This window comes from Anticarsia gemmatalis, chromosome 22 (genome assembly GCF_050436995.1).
Source record: "Anticarsia gemmatalis isolate Benzon Research Colony breed Stoneville strain chromosome 22, ilAntGemm2 primary, whole genome shotgun sequence".
Lineage (NCBI taxonomy): Eukaryota > Metazoa > Arthropoda > Insecta > Lepidoptera > Erebidae > Anticarsia > Anticarsia gemmatalis.
Genome location: NC_134766.1, coordinates 2137759 through 2155478, shown reverse-complemented (window position 1 = coordinate 2155478; position 17720 = coordinate 2137759). Strand labels below are relative to the sequence as shown.

Below are 17720 nucleotides of genomic sequence, written 5' to 3'. Positions count from 1 at the left end.
TGTAATCCACCAGGTCGAGCATAGACTTGCAGAATGCATTGCTTATGATAGCATACAAATAACCACAAGACATATTTCTAAAAACATCCTCTACATAACTAAATCTGAAATCACGTTGATATTCAACTCGCAGTATTAAGATGCTCGTAAGAAAAGGAAATAGCATGATATCTCCTATATTAAATTACGTCTAACGAACGTTGAGAGCTCGCTACAGATTCGACTGCGCTCAGAAAATAATTGTATCGCTACTCACAGAAATGGTTGAAGGAAATGATTCTGAAAATGAGATGAAAATATGTTATCTAATTATTTTGCAAATATGAATAATTAATTACTGTTCAGTATAATTTTTAGTTCTTGAATGGGTCTTTGCTTGCATAATGGACTAAAGACATATTCTATCCTTTAAACTAGGAGAAGACCCTTGCCGTGGTTACAAATTAATAGGAACATACAGTATAAAAGTGAGAGAAAGCAACAATTTCAAACTAAAAAACAAAACGTAACGTACGGCACGAGGCAATCTGAATGAAACTCATTAACCGTCAAACCATACAGCGGTGGCTCGTGCAGAAGCGAAACACGTGTCAATTTGTACTATTTTTCATCTCGGTATACTGCAGATTGGATAATTCCTGGGTCACCCTGGATAAAGATGAGTGCTGTGGCGTTGAATAGTGGCTTTTGGCTTTAAACCAACAGATTTTCGAAGCAGACTGGAAGTTCCAGGTTCATTTTTTCATTTTGTCCCCAAAATAATACTAGTGGTTAGCACACCGATGTGATTTGTCAATAATTAAATAAGTACTCTTCTTAATGCAATGAGACAAAAAAGGAACCAAAATAGTGTAATTTCATGCGATTATTTTGTTTGAATTCGTCAAATTATATGTAGTTATGCATCCATAATTCGTTACGTGAAAGTATAAAACAATATGACGAATACTATATAAAAAGTAAATTTAGCAAAATGCGTCCAAATTATTGACAAGGTTAGAGTATTCAAAAGAAATCAAATGCCTCCAAGAACCGATAACAATAATTGAGAGCACATCACAAAGAAAAGCAAAGCCTAAAATCTTAACAAAAATCTTGAATCCAGCGCTCATTCATCTGCCGCTACTAGCACGAATCCTACCAAATTACATCAGCTATCTGCAATCTAAATTAAACTCTAATCTTTTGGTAATAAAGCATTATTTTAATTTCCGTTTGCAGACGTCTGAGACGAGAGCCAGACGTCTGGGGTCTTTTGGGGCACGTATAATCTTTTATGAGATAGTTGTAATGTTCTCTCGGTTTACGTTGATTCGGTAATGAGTACAGAGACCGTATTTTTATGTTGGGATGCTCGTTCCTTTGCAATTATTTCGGAGAATGTGTTAAACATTAACGCGAGTTTTTACTGGTTTTGTTTGTTGGTACATAAAATGTTGGTAGGAATTGCGTCAGTAAATAGGTAAAAACTTTTTTATTATCTGTAGGGATAATACCTACAAATATAAATTATCTGCTAAAGTAGTAATTGTTTATTCATCGACTGATAGAATAGATAACGTAGTATGATTTTAGGAATAAACTATTATAAGCTTACAACACGTCCGTTTATCAAAAAGTAAGTGAATATAATATGTATAACACACTAACCATGCATATAAAACTTAAAAATAAACAGACTTCGACTCAATTAACAACTTACTAATAATTTTATAACACTGACTCAAAAAAAAACTCTAAAACAGTCTCTTGCTGAAATTACTTCCCTATTTAGTAGCCTTTTGAAAAGTTTACAAATCTAAGTAACTTCAAATAGCCGTATTTCCAAATATTTACCTCAAAACAATACTCCATTAGCGACTTCAACTAAATTTGTTAGCCGAAGTCGCAAGCTGTCGAATATTGCGCAACTATTTTAAATTGAATGAAACTTTCAGTAAAAGTTAAACGTTACTGTCGGTAACGAGGAAACTGGTTTGCAACTACGTTTGCTCCCTTTGCTAATAAATATGACCTGGATGTTGTGTGGTTGCTGGGATTTTGGGTCATTATACATTACATACATATATTTAGTTTCTAAAACAGTTTAGTTATTTTTTTTTAAACACAACTCCCGCACTAATAATTGCTCTTGTGTCGTGGAGACTTCTACAAACATGCAAACAACGGACACAAAGTACAACTAGACCCGAAACAATAACTTCTGGATCGCACAAATAATTGTCCCGTATGGGTATTGAACCCACGACCTCCCGACGCAATGGTAGCGGCGTGGTGACTTAAACCACTGCGTCAATGAGGCAGTCTGATTGATGATACAATTTTATTTTTCGCCTCGCCTGAATATTCAAACGAATTATGAAGACCGGTCCCGAAGAAACTACCCGATCGGTAGAAGCCAAACTTGTACAGCAATTGATTCTGTTTTGTTGTTCAATAATATAATTATGGCAATGTTATTATAATTTATCAGTCGTCATCGTCCTACTGCAGAGCCTACCCTACAGTCTCAGTTTTTGTCTCTAATTGGCAAAAAAAATGACAAAAATCTATTATATATTATGTAAGGTACGTAAGAGTATAATTTGTTTTAATTAATATGAATTAAAAATTATGATTGAAATAATATTTCCGAAGATTTTAATGTTCTATGAACTAACTTAATATGTCATTGTACACACAAGATTTTGATAAGGTTTTAAATCATCAATATAGAACAAACATGGGAAGTTATATACCTTATAAAATGCCCCAGAAACCCTTTCAGCCCCTTGAGATTCTTCAAAAAGAAATTAATCCCGTCACGGCTGACTTGTGGAAAGTATTGTGAGAAGGCCTACAGTTTACACAGGAACGGTCGTTAACGTCAACTTGGATCGCTCCACTTGACTAATTACACCGGTACATTGTTTTAATAAACTTTTAGATTATGTATAAGATATTAGGGAACTTGATAAAATGTATTTTTAACCAACTTTTAGGCGGAATATTTTTGGAGCAACTGGTTCTGCGTAAATTAAATACACTTTGATAAAATTAATGAATATATTATGTTAATTGTAAATAAATAATATCACGTTAAACCTGCTGACAACGAAGTCTCGGGTTTGAATTTCGGGTTAGGCAAAGTGTTCAAGTCAGTATAATCACAAAATCCGAGTGCATTTGATACATCTCTGCGTACACCTTCAAATATAACAAGCGTGCTGTTATGTATGTATAAAGAAATACTGAATATAAATAACTCTATGCTATATAGGAAGCCTCAACCTCATTTTAAAATTACAGGGAATTTATCTTTTAATTTATATAGATAATTATCAAGTTTCGTGAAAGGAGCGAGAACTTTTAAGTTTTCGTTCAGTTGAGGTAAGCAATTTTACCGGTAAGTGGTAAAACTGCTCATTGTCGTACTGTTTATTGGATTTTTCTCGTAAGCCAATCCATTTTCTGGGATTAGTGTTCCGTTTCTGCGTATACCTTTTTTAATGCTGAAAGATTTATACGCGAACAAAACTGGCTATTTTATTTTTCATCCCTAACGTTAAATATAATCGTTTTGTGTACTTTGAATAAATAATTAAATAAGAAAAAAAACTAAATCATAATTGCTAAATGGATTTTCATGCGGTTTTCACCAATAAATAGAGTATTCGAATCAGTTTTCACCGTATTATTTGTTAGGTCTAACTCGCTCATAAGGTGTTCCCCGGGCAAAGCCGGAGCGAGCCTCTAGTACAACAAAGTAATTTATTTGGAATGAAGTTATATAAAAATCTTTACAAGTAATTATTGAGAATTACAGTTCTATTTGGATATCACTTTACTTCCGTATAAAACAGAAAGCACCGTTTATTTTAAACAAAATTTTGACATAATTAAAACCCGCACCCCTCGTTAAACCTTACCTTATTCACCTATTCATTACTCTTACAGCCAAAATAAGACTCATAAAAGGAAAACTCCGCTTCAATCCCATTGATGTTGGCATGTTTAAGGCTTAGTTTCCTCTTACGCCGACATCGGTCATCACCGCACCGTCGGTCGCATGCTCAGAAACATCTTACGAGCACATCAACGTCACTGTTTAGTATCTCATACGGGTCACTTTTTTCTTAGACTGATTCCAGTGGCGTAAGTTTGTCGAAATAAAATAAATACGTATAGACATAACATTCTATGGGACACGGCACAACAACGCAGATGTTTGCGGCAGAATTTTCTTTACATTACTCGACCGACGTCAGCGTAACGAAAAATCAAGCTTTATGTCAAGGCGTATCGCCGTTATTTCAAGTGTCAAGTCAAAAGATTATAAGTCTATGAGGAAGTACGGATGGAGTGAAATATTGACGTTTTGATATAGATATTGGAAAAGAAAGATATTGTGTGTTGAAGATGTTGTTTATAGATAAAGGACAATATAAAACATTTTGTATTTACTTATTTTATACGACTGACATAAGGTGAAAACTAAAATCTATATAATGAATTTTCATGACCGCTAGAATAAATAAATTTTTACCACGCAAATAATGATTAACCCCTTCTCAAGCCTCTAATTTTGGAAGATATAAGTCACTCTTCTTCTTTTTGTGCCAATGATTTGGTTAGTTAGGTTCTTAACTACCTCAAGTTTTAAATGTATGATAAATTACCTGTTTCGGGGCTCAGAAGAGCCGTTTTGACTCAGAAACAAGTCATGGGTATACGGAGATACTTGATATTTTACCTAGTACTCGGGCGAGTTTGTACCAATGCCTGGGTTCTGGATTACCGAACTTAGCTGCGTCCAGGGAGCGGGTTTATAAGACACCATAATATAGATACTACCAGTAATTAAGCTAATTCAAAAGCTATGTCCAAAAAGCCTCTACTGACCACTAAACCAAACAAACAAACAGACAGACAAACACAATTAGTCCATAATCCCATTTATAACTGAAACATCAACATAAAGTGTAGTATAACTGTATGTAAATAATAATTCAGTGGTGAGTAAATAAGCGTAAATAATGACAAATATTAGTGGGAAACGCGTTGGAATTCCTGTGTGAAACCACTACTACGGGTAATACTATAACCTTTTTCGAGTTGTCGTAAATACGGTTATTTAAAGAAAAAGTAATCTATACTAATATTATAATCTATACTAATATTATAAAGCTGAAGAGTTTGTTTGTTTATTTGAACGCGCTAATCTCAGGAAATACTGGTCCGATTTGCAAAATTCTTTCAGTGTTAGAAAGCCCATTTATCCAGGAAGGCTATAGGCTATATATCATCACGCTATGACCAAAAGCAACAGAGTACCAGTAAAAAATGTTACAAAAACGGGGAAAATTTTGACCCATTCTCACTTATGTGACGCAAGCGAAGTTGCGCGGGTCAGCTGGTTAGAATATATGTATAACTAATGTTGTTTTATGTAAAGAAAATTTTTACATACATAACCTGTTGTGCACGATCGTATAGGCAGAAGTGTATGAAAATCACTCACGTTAACAGTATGATGTACACGTTATCAAACTTGAAACGACAATTGAGAACCAAATATAAGATATAAAAAAAATAGATGTAGTAAAATATATTTTATTATGTGCTTCTTATTGCACGCTAATTAAATATATTTTTATATGACAAAACTTAGCTTGTTTTTTATTTACTCATTAACAATTATAATTTAGGTTTCCAATTCATAACTATATTAAAAACTTGTTCAAATTAATTTTTAATCCGCAAAAGAACTACATATCTAACAGTTAAATCGTTAAAACACAATTTACAGCAGCTAGAATACGAATTTCTCATTTTAAACTCACGTCAAACTACACAGAACTAGTAGGGGTGTAACCATCAAAACAGTACATAATTCGTAACACCTAGATATTTGTCACGCTACAGATGACACAACGGGATTCGCGTTACATTAGGCAGTGCACACACTGCACATATTTATATGCACATAGATATATAGCAGTCACATTATCAAACTCTTGTCTAACATTTAATTTTTCCCGTTGAAATATAAACAATCTAGAATAGCACTTTGCCGAATCTGGTAGTGAATCCCACAACCTTGTGATCAGTCGCCCACACTACCACATTTGTTGTAGAGAGAGATCCTCTTCTCATAAACCATATGACTCCTATTTAGAATACCCTGATATGAATAAGTACTATACAGTTTAATTTTGTCCGATCTGGAAATCAAGCCCGAAACCTCGTGTTCCGCAGTCAAGTATTTAACGCTCAGACCACAAAAGTACATATTTATGTACTTATTTATTTATTAGAATTCATGGTTGGTGTGATTCGATGTGCACAATAAAAGTCATAAACACAAAAAAACTTTGCATTCTATCGTTCCGTTTCTAGCTTCCTACATTAATTTACATAAATATTACATTTCACCACAAATAATTACTTAATTTGTGCATACACGCCTTTACAGCGTTGAAACGTGTGACATTATTAGCTTTGAATTACATTACCCGCTCCACAGCGCGGACAAATTCCAACGTGTTGGGAAAACACGTATTGTACCAACAATTCAACACGATGAACAAACATATTCGTTTAGTTCACTCAGTTATGACTTCATTAGAAATTCGATGGGTGTTATTAAGTGTAGGGTTCGAAGTGCTTCGTAACCAATGATAATAATTAAATAAGTAATAATGAAGTTAATATAACGATAATGAATAATATATAAAATAAAAAAGAATACGAATAACGATAAAACAGCAGCACAAAAATTACAATGATCTAATAAAAATACAAACGAGCAAGGTCCCCAACGTCACTTGACTAGCGTGGACTCAAGGTCTAGTCTTCCTTATTCCCGAAGAAGACCCTTGCCCAGCAGTTGGTACTGGTAAATTACCTAATTCAAAAGTAACAAAAATCTTGATTAAAGACATTTATTTATTACTTTGATAATTTCTCGCCCTGATCCAAAATAAATGAGATAAAAATTGTATTTTATAGCTTTATAGTTTTTTCTGTATTTTTCCCCATTTGACTGATGAATTTAGCGACTGCGACTACACGTCCAACGAATCCGATAAAAAATGTTGATTTTGCAAAAAATATAGTATTTTTAATATTCATTATTCAGTAAAAAGTAACGTTGGATGATATTTTCGTAAATAAACGAACTTAAATTATACTATTGCCTCGCTAAAGTTTTTAAGAAAATATCTTTTTCGGGGATTTCGAAATTAAATGAAGTAATGGTAAATATATTTTCATATAAATATTATGATATTTAATTAGCGATATTCCTCGAATCCCCAAATTCTCAATTTTAATTTTATTAAAGAATATTTTTGAAAATCTCCTTTTACAGTTTCAGTTTCATCAACTATTTAAATAATTTTATAAACTAAAAGTTGTATGCGTAGCAAAATTCTATTTTTAGCAAAAATATAGGAAACATGTAAAATGGTTCGTGGTTTTTCAGTCAAAAAAGCTTTACACATTTTTATTTACAATCGAGTCAATCTGTTCCGACCAATTACATTTTTTATAGTAAATACATAACAGTTTTAGTCTGTAGGTATATGTAGAGGTAGGCCACAATAAGTAGGCCCTTTAACCTCCTATAATGAATTAGGTCCCTACTTACGTGTACGGAAATCACTATCACTACATAACTATTTAACAAATTTCTTGTGTATATCTGTTTGTTCATGACGAACTCAGAAACTACTAAACAGATTTTCTCATCTCATCCATAAAGCGTGATCAATGAAGAAGGTTTTTAGTTAGTTTTGAAAAAAATTGCTGAAATATGACGATGATTGAAGATATCGAACAAAAACTAGAATGATTCGAACGGTAATACTATAAATGCAAAAGTCTCTCTGTCTTACCACTTTTCTTACTTATTAAATTTATCATAAACATAGTATAGCCTGAAATCGAACACAGGCCCGCTATTTCAAAATTCTACCCCTAACCATTTATTAGGTGATGAGAATCATCCAGGAACTTCTAGTAAACACTCTCTCTATCTCTTCCATGGTATGAATTGAATATGGTAGTGGGGTCAGCATTTAGTCTTTCCCATCACACCCACTCATGTCCTCTCTACTTCGCTCTATTCTAGACATCGTCTTCGGAAACCTCACACTCATATCATTTTACACGATAGTTCCCCATCTTGTTTTAGGCCGTATATTGGCCTGTATAAAACACATTCTATTTTAATATCTAAACCTACAAACTATACTTATAACCGATTGAAACTGGTTCCCACGCAACTGAAACTTCAGTACAAGATCTGCCCACGCTCCTGATTTCATGTAGACGTTATACATAATACATAAGCTGTGTAGTTCTTAGATGAGGGTGCGATGTGTTGAAGTGGCTTAGATTGTGTACTGAGAAAATTATAGCTAGTGTTTAGTGTTTGCAGGCTTTTACAATGTATATAGAAGGACTAAATGATTTAATATTAATTTATTTGGGTTATTTTTGTTTACAACGGTTACTGTAAGCTAGATTATAGAAAACAAATAGATTTAAAACTAGAAAGGGGCCGTGCGTTCATCGCTCTAACCAAGTGCGGTTCGGGTATTGTATTTTTTTTAAGAACTTACAGGATCCATTATCACTATTTTCTTATTTTTTTAATCCTAGAACACCTTCAAGGCGTATGCTAAGTGCACTAAGCTATCCCCTCTCTCTTTCTGAATTTTACAATAAACTACTGGTAATTATTGCATACCTACATTGCATGCAAGACATTATTTTAAGTGTCCAAGTGTGTGCACAATGCGCAATTCACAGGTACACTCTCATAGCTTAGAGTGACGGACCAGCGACAAGGCCAAAGTTTAGGCACAGAACTTTATGACCTCAAACTAAAATTTCTCCAATCTAATCAAATTTCTATACAAAATCATAAATAGTGAAAAATAAACAACACAAGCCGAACAAAGCCGCAGACAGCTTTAGTATACAATAAAACCTTTAAAAGAAACTAATAACTAGAGTGCGTACGGCTAACGGTCTTATACAGCAAGTCATGGTGTTCCAATTACGGGTTAGTTTCCTGAACCAACGGCGTATCATGACACACCATGGATCATGGCTTTTGTATGAAACTTCAAGAAATTAGGTTGTTTTGGTTATTATACAGTGTATAGAAAATGTTTGTCCATTTTAACCGACTTCAAAAAGGAGAATTATAATCTATACTAATATTATAAAGCTGAAGTGTTTGTTTGTTTGATTGTTTGTTTGTTTGAACGCGCTAATCTCAGGAACTACTGGTCCGATTTGAAAAATTCTTTCAATGTTACATAGCCCATTTATCGAGGAAGGCCATAGGCTATATATCATCACGCTACAGCCAATAGGAGCAGCGCACCAGTAAAAAATGTTACAAAAACGGGGAAAATTTTGACCCATTCTCTCTTATATTACGCAAGCGAAGTTGCGCGGGTCAGCTAGTGTTTAATAATTCAAAGTTTAGGCAGAGGTTTATTGGAATACATATTTTGCATTGTTTAATGTTAATCACAAGTAATAAGGGGCGTGCCTGCAAACTAAGAATTCCAAAATTATTTAAAAACTAAGTCCACTTTGCCCAACTTAGCAGAAGAACCAGAGACCTTTTAAGTCATATAAACTATCACCTAGATTAGAGCCACAGTTACAAAATAATTATCATTAATCTAAGCCTTAGAGTTGTACAAACCATCCCAAAATAAGATTTGGCTAAAGAACACTCAACAAATGTTACGTATACATCTCAATAAACGAAATATTCCACTATAAATTAAACTGAAAAGTTTGAGCAGTACATAAATCTTACAGCTGTCTTTGTCACATTAATAATTTAAAATTGAGTAAGATTTCAGACTTAGAACCACCTCCGACAAGTATCAGAAAATTAACATAAAACTAATTTATTGATATTTTCATAATAACTATACTTTCATCTACCAAACACATCAAAAGGTAAACATCAAAAAGTTCTTGAAAACCAAACAAATTGCAAACATAATGAAATAAAAATAACATCGGACAGAACCGCGGGCTACTTGTAATCTAATAAAAAACCCCGATCAAAGGCCTTGCTATTGTTGTTGCTTTAAAATACAAAGAGAATAATATAAAGGTTTCATCAAATATATGGGTTTCGACGTTTTTGGGTAAGGTTTTGTTCACACTTGAAGATGGTTTGGATATTGAAACCGGATTCTTTTATTTAAGGAAATTTCCTTGTCAGATATAATTTATGAGATAGATAACTCTAATGGTAGTAAATTCAATTTTCTACTGTGAAATTAAGAACTGTTTTCGTAGCCTAGACACAAAAAACAGTACCTCGATTCTCTACCACTATCGACTACCGACAACCGGCTAGCTATCGAATTTTGGCATTTAGAATGTACTGCCAAAATGTTTCCTACGACAACCGTCAGAGGCGCTGATCAGATTTTCATACAAAATTTCTCGATGACAGTTCGGTTATCGGTAGTCGATAGTAGTAGAGAATCGAGGCACAGTTAGGAGTTTGTTAATTTTCTGACAGATCTTTTCTATCATTTGACTTTTATGTGCTAGAATTAACATATTATTATATATCCACTGCACGGCAAAAAAATTCGCTTGGAATAAAGAAGAGGGCAGGCCTTGAGTCTACCACGCCGGCCAAGCGCAGGTGGAACTCCATTATCTCAAAAACCGTTTTCAGATACTCTCAAGCTTCATCATTATGTTTATTCTTTAATATAACTTCTGAATGTCATTTTTGTTTTGGGTTTGAACCCTCGAACCCTAGCGTGGGAAGCGATACGACCACTTAGTTTCCACTGCTGCCTTAATACATAATAAATTAACATCAATTACTACTTCAACGTCTACCTACATACTATTGATGTGACTTTCCACCCACGCTCAAATATACCTTCACCCCAACACCCTAATTTACGCTATTTTCGTAAAATTTTTATTATATTTTTTCCTTATAAAAAATAATACCTTTGTAATGACGACGTTTGATGTCAATGAAAGAAATTTTAATTGGTATTTCGGTTTGAATTTTCATTTGATAAATATTATGGATGAAAAACTCACTTTGATTTATTTACTTTCAAATCTTTGCCTTTTGAAGGTATGAGTGTTGCCTGAATTCGTAGAAGGAGAGTACCTTTAGAATTTTTCGGTTTTAAAGGTCTAGTAAGTAGAATTTTACTGAAAAACACAGACCTTTTCCGTGAAATCATATCTTTCCTGTTGTCCTTATAGGCAATTAGATAGGTATTCAATAACTACCTAGTATTAAGGCGAGTGTATTCAAATCGTCGTCTTAAAATACCTATCTTCAAATAGAAATACAGCCGCGAACCTCTATATATATCAGATTGGTAGCGCTATTCTCTACGATCCGTACTTTTAAGTAGCGAGCTGTTGACATTCTACAATTATTTGAAAAAAAGTTCCCATGTAACACGCTACGGGCACTAGTAAGATTTTCATAATAAAAATCGTAGCTACTTGATTTTTAATAATTGTAAAAAAATACTTTATTTTTTAATAGCACTATAAAAAGCCCATGATGATGATCTTTCCGACCGATCTTGGCCATGGGGACTACTTCTACTCCTAATCAGATTGTCACTGATGCTCCCGGAGATTGCTTATATAGCAGAAATTTAAGCAGAAAACGCCCGTGCCAGTGGACATGAGTTTGCCTCGTAACGTAACTTAATAGAGTACTTGATTAAGTTAAAGAGTAGCTGGTTTGATTAATAATCAACTACCGTATTGTAATCAATAACCTATAATCCACTTGAATAAAGAAACATCCATATTATTATCTCAAAGTCTCCATTATCAGAACCACAAAGAACTTAAACTCATTTAACTTATACAAGATATCTCACACACGCGAACTTTTTAAATTACTCTCGCAAATTAAATGGTTTAATTCGCGACACAGTTGAGAATGCTTCGGAGTTGTAAAATAGAGTTCACGTAAACCAACTTTGAAAATTTCCTCACCGATGCGGGATTTTGTGTTGAGCACGGAAATATTGGTGTGTGGTGCAATTGCAATTAATAATCTTGTAGACTAATACTGTTCCAGTTTTTTATCATGGCTTTACCCATGGGGGGAGTAACTTTTTTTTCTGGAAAAAGTATGTGATCCTGATTTTCACCTTCGCCAATTAAGAAAAAAGAAAATATTGTACACCTTAGTCTGTTTGTTCTATTAAAATTATTTGTAAAGGCAATAAATACTGCGGAATGTAACAAGCAATAAGGACCGTGTAAAATTGATTCGGAAAATAGCATTCGTCGCCCATTAAAAGTATTTTTTCTGATTTATTACTTCCATAGCAAATCTTAGAAAACAAAAATAAAATTGCACAAGTAAAAAGCAGTTCAGTCTTAAATTGATACGTTTAAAACACCTTAACCCAAACAGACCTAAACGTATAATAAAGTCATAAACTAAAAACCACAATAAACCTTTAAAACCGTTTTGAAATTCAAAACGAACACTAAAAACTCACTGCAGCATTTTGATATTAAAATTTTGAGGTTATTTGTATCGCCCAGTGGTTGAGAACATTTCTGATTCGTGTTATTAGAAACGATAAATTACTGCGAGTGCTCGCTTGCCAACGTGTACTGGATATTTACTTGTTTTATAAGTTCGTTTGTGTAGTAATTATGTATATTGGGAAGTGATAAATTGGGGATAAGTTATATGGTAATACCTATGACCAATATCAAACAAGCTGACGAATTTTGGCATGTGAAAGGAAATCCGTGAAGTGTATTTCTGCAGCTGATTGTATAGTATAGCGCTTGAAATTATTACAAAGGACTTAAATAAATAGTTTATACGGAATACGCCAGGAGCGCTGATCACTTTTATTGCTGAGCGTATTTTCTCATATCTGAACCTAAACAAGCAGTTTTAAAATGAGACCGATAGTTCGTCTAAAATTTTCAGCTTTTTAAATAACATTATACAAATAATCATTTATTTACTCGGCTCGATACATGGGCACTCTGCATTCTCTAAAACATGATACCGTTATAGTTCACATTCGTAATATTATGTTTATTATTATTATTTTAGTGAAGTACTTGAAATAGTTTATAACAATTCTTAAACAATAACTGTCAAAAAGACAGCTGTAAGAAATAACAACTAGAACCTAATCAATACGTAATTTTATAAATCGCAAAAATAAGTGGTCTACAATAAATATAACATAATATCAATGTCACAAAACCTCACATTCTCTCAACAAACCATAATTAAGAGCGAAAATTGATGAAACAATAATTCAGAGGCACATATTTAATCTAAGATTAAAGTCTTTGTTCCAAACGAGTTGTTTCAGCAAAGCAATTAAACCGTCGATTTAATTTAACTCTCAATTGGTTTAATTTAACCAAATTGCGCATTGTTTGAGATTAGAAAAGATTAAATAAACTAACGAGTGTTGATTATTAAGTTTAAGGCTTGATTTGTGATGTTATCTTAGGTTAGGTTTATTTTTGGATTGAAGAACATTTTCTTGTAAATAATTATGGTCCATTAGACTGAAACTATGTGATGTTAACCTAAGATTATTTGCCACAAAAAAGTTCTATCGTATTGACAATTTTACGGTCGAAATTTGTTTAAAAAATAATGCCTAAAAAATACGCTAGGGGCGCTGATTTTGATATCCAAAATTGTATTGAAAGCTGCTTGGTATTTTATGGTCTATAGAAGTAGAAAGTCGCTCGTATAATCCAGCCGAATCACTAACAAAAAATATATAAATTGTTGGATGACGCATAATTACGAAATATGAAATATTGTTTGATGTAATTGCCAATTTTCATCTAAATCGGTTTGCTTGTATAGCCTTGAAATCGCCACAGACTGAATTACTTCCACTTTTATTATAATATAAGTATTATTATACGATAACACTATTAGTATTACATCAGAGATAAAGTATCAAATATTGAGTGGGCCAAAAATTAATTAGTGACATATGTATTCGTAAACCTACAATGAGTGTTATAAGACATTTTGTATTTGAGAAATAAATCATATTTTACAAATATACATGTATGTTATGTAAATAGCAATAGACTTGGCCCGTGTTACGTGGTAGTAAATTGTAAAAACCAAATCACAGGTATATTTCAAACATCTCTGCCTGCACTTTCTGGTATGATATCTAAATATTTATAACTCAAAGGTGACTAAATGACTGACATAGTGATCTATCAACGCACAGCCCAAACCACTGGACGGATCGAGCTGAAATTTAGCATGCGGGTAAATGTTATGACGTACGCATCCGCTAAGAAAGGATTTTTATCATTCTACCCCCAAGGGGATAAAATAGGGGATGAAATTTGAAAGTAAAGTATGAAAATTCTGTCTGTAATTTACAAACCATGCGGACGATGTCGAGGGCAAAAGCTAGTTGTATATGTAATTTTAAAAAAGCGTTCCCTTAGTCACTTTATTATAAAACAAGTACACAGAAACTTGATTCTATTAGAAGTAAGAAGTTTATTAACAAACTCGATGTGTAGAGATTTGTTAATATTTTACTTTGTGAGTACAAAGTTTGTGTTTATATATTTATTACAAGTTTCTAGGAAAGCTGTGTATGTTCGTGTAATAAATTATGTTTGTTTTACTTCGTGTTATCTTAGGGTAGGCAGAGGATGATAACATACATACTTTGCTTTATAGACATATTCCTTATAATAATGAAGTCTAATAGATTTTCGTTTGTCTAGCGCTAAATATCTGGAGCTGGAGGCTAAAGGGCTAAAAGAAGCTAAAGGTTCTTAAAATAATTATTAAATTATACCTACATTTATAAGGAAATCGTAGAGCTAATAAACGTATTGCAACGACCTAGGGGAGTCTAGTAATAATCTCTTATAATACAATTGTAAATACGGAATGTGTCCCGTAGGTTTGCTACTGCTTTGAGGTTATTGTAATTTACCTATTAAGCCAAACTTTATTTAAATCCGTTACTGTCCCACTGCTGGGCAAGGGTCTCCTCCCGAATGACGGAGGGGTTAGGCCTTGATTCTACCATTCTGGTCAAGTGCGGCTTGGAGACTTTGCATGTCCTCAATAAATGCATTAATTTACTGGCATTTTATACCATTTTGAAGACAGCTGCCTTGAAATCTAACCAAATCTTTAACACTTGGTCATTTGAGCAGTGAACATGAAATGTTTACGTTTTATTAATGTGTGTTTCTGCTCAAAATTGATTTTGATTGTAACTATACCTAATGAAAATTATTTTAACCCCATATTTTTGTCTTTAATTTAAACAAATATTTAGCAAAACCCTTTATTACATAAGGTTTTCAATATAAAGTCGACAGAGGACGAACTAGAAGGACACACACGGATCTTATCGGCAATGTCCTTCAGAAGGTGCCGTCTGGAACTTACACCAACATAGTATATATATAAAATACATACATATATATGGCAAATGTTTAAATGTCAAAAAGGAATGGTTATCGCTTTCGGTATCGCTGTGTAAGCCATTTTAGAAATAGCAATATATACAATTGGGATAATGGCTGATTTTTATTTATATTGGTACTTTCATTTTGGACATCACATGTCGTGTTTTTTTTTTGTACGTACATACATAATATCACGCTTTTTTCCCAAATGGATAGGCAGAGACTAAAAACATCACTTTGAACTTTTTCTATACGTAATTATAGAATTACGGAGATGCAAGTAATTTTTTCCAACATTTTTCATAGCTACCCACATTCTCTAGTTTTTATGCATTTCGAGTGATTTATCTTTAGTGTTAGTAGTTTGTATAGTGTTCAACTATTTTTGTTATCTGGCGGAAAGACTAAATCGAACTATATGATTGTCGTCATCCAGTCTTATTAAAAAAAATCTTGATTACACCGTATTTGATACACAAAGAAGTCAGTTTTGTTAAGTCTTAAAATACCGATTTTTTTTTATTATAACAGCATCAGACATGAACCAATTTTACATCAATCATCATTATCTGAACATTTATGCTCCTATTTAAAAATAGATACATAATTTTATCTCATTAAAAGCACAGCCGTTTTTGTTAGCCAAATGAAAAATTCAAACCATTAATCTTCAAATCAAATCATTGCTCTTTATGATGGACCTAACGGAAATTGTCAATTCACCCCTGCACGTTTTTACAAGTACTAATAAAATGCAACCCTAAAATCCGACTGAAACCGAACGAATGCCAGAGTGATTGAGTGTTAAAACAAAAATAAAATAAATTCTCCTTGCACTCATAAAACACCAAAAGTTACGACTCCATATTTCTGTTTTACAACACTATAACTAGTGTTTCACATTCAATATACGAAAGAAATCACCAGAAAATTATATCATTTTTATTAGATTCGACTCCACTGATTCCTTTATTCTATTCCGATATTCAATACCTCCAAACATTGCCCTAAGTAACTTGTCCCGAAAATCTGTTATTGACAGTGAAAGGAATAGAGTTCCAATAAAAAAATAATCTTTGGTACATATTTCTGGAGAAAATTGCGCCTCTTTGAGGAAAACTCAGTATAATTAAGCATTTCAATACAAAATACATCATTTAATTAAAGCGAACGTGAAAGGGACCCTACGGAAACGAGTAACATTGGGGAAGGGAACAAAATACTTGAATAAGAAATCTTACCTTTTTTCTACTAGATTTTGGAAGTTGATATGCTTCTTTGTAACAAAACTGACACTTTTCAAGTCACAGAAAATATATTTATACTATATCTTTTAATAGGATAAAAGATTATTTTATTACGACACGATTACGCGAACATGATAAATACGATACGGCGAAAATCGCTGTCTATTTCGACTTTGGCACGACCGGCCGCCGCGAGAGTCGGGCGAAAACTGCCCGCTAGGAAATGATGGAACACCTCTGTTCTTAAACCAACATTTTCCAAACGTTACATGGCAAAGAACAATACAGTTTAATTTGAACTTTAGAGATACGGATATAAGGTTGGTTTTTCTATAAGAGCGGTGTAGACTTGCGATAATATACATCAAAAATGTTAGCAGGTAACCAATAGTACAGTTTGGAAAATTCGATTAATTTCTTATGGTAATAATTAATGATGTTTTTAATGATTAATTTATTGAAAAGACGTGGAAAGACGGATTTACCTTTTTTTCAGGGATTTTATAGAATTTCCTCGTACAGTGTTTTATAGCGTTTTTTATTTATTAGGATGGAGTAAAGTTTTATTGATGTAGTATTTTTGGAACGAACTTGTGACTATTCAGGGTTTAACCAACCCGGTGGTGAAAAATATAGGGATTTTGACAGCAAATATATTTTTAACGGCGCGTTCTGTTTTACTATTTTTGCAGTCTTGATATTTTTAGTGCCCTATATAGTTTAGAAACCCCCTTTTTAATGTTTGTAATTAACTGGTAAAATATTATAATAATAAATTTCAGTTTCAGTGTTCTATTATCAGTCGACGCTAATTCTGAGGTCTCGATTCTCGATTTTTGGGTCATAAAATACTGTAAAATATTTACAATTTGTTCAAAATTTTCAATAACAGCCTTCTAAACGATGAAACATAATTATATTATTTAATACCTCTATTAACACCTTAGGGTAAATTATTAAAATAAATCTATATTTAAACGCTATTAA

The 17720-nt window shown here is 33.0% G+C and overlaps 1 protein-coding gene across 5 annotated transcripts in view; it reads right to left on the bottom strand.

Annotated features, from left to right (window-relative positions):
- The window catches only part of LOC142982849 (uncharacterized), a 270864-nt gene extending 253940 nt beyond the window's left edge, over positions 1-16924 (bottom strand). For all 5 annotated transcript variants that reach the window (XR_012960028.1, XR_012960027.1, XM_076129547.1 and 2 more), the window contains exon 1: positions 16728-16924. The gene's annotated coding sequence lies outside the window, so the exon portion shown is untranslated. The remainder of the gene's footprint in view (positions 1-16727) is intronic.
- Positions 16925-17720: the final 796 nt, after the last annotated feature.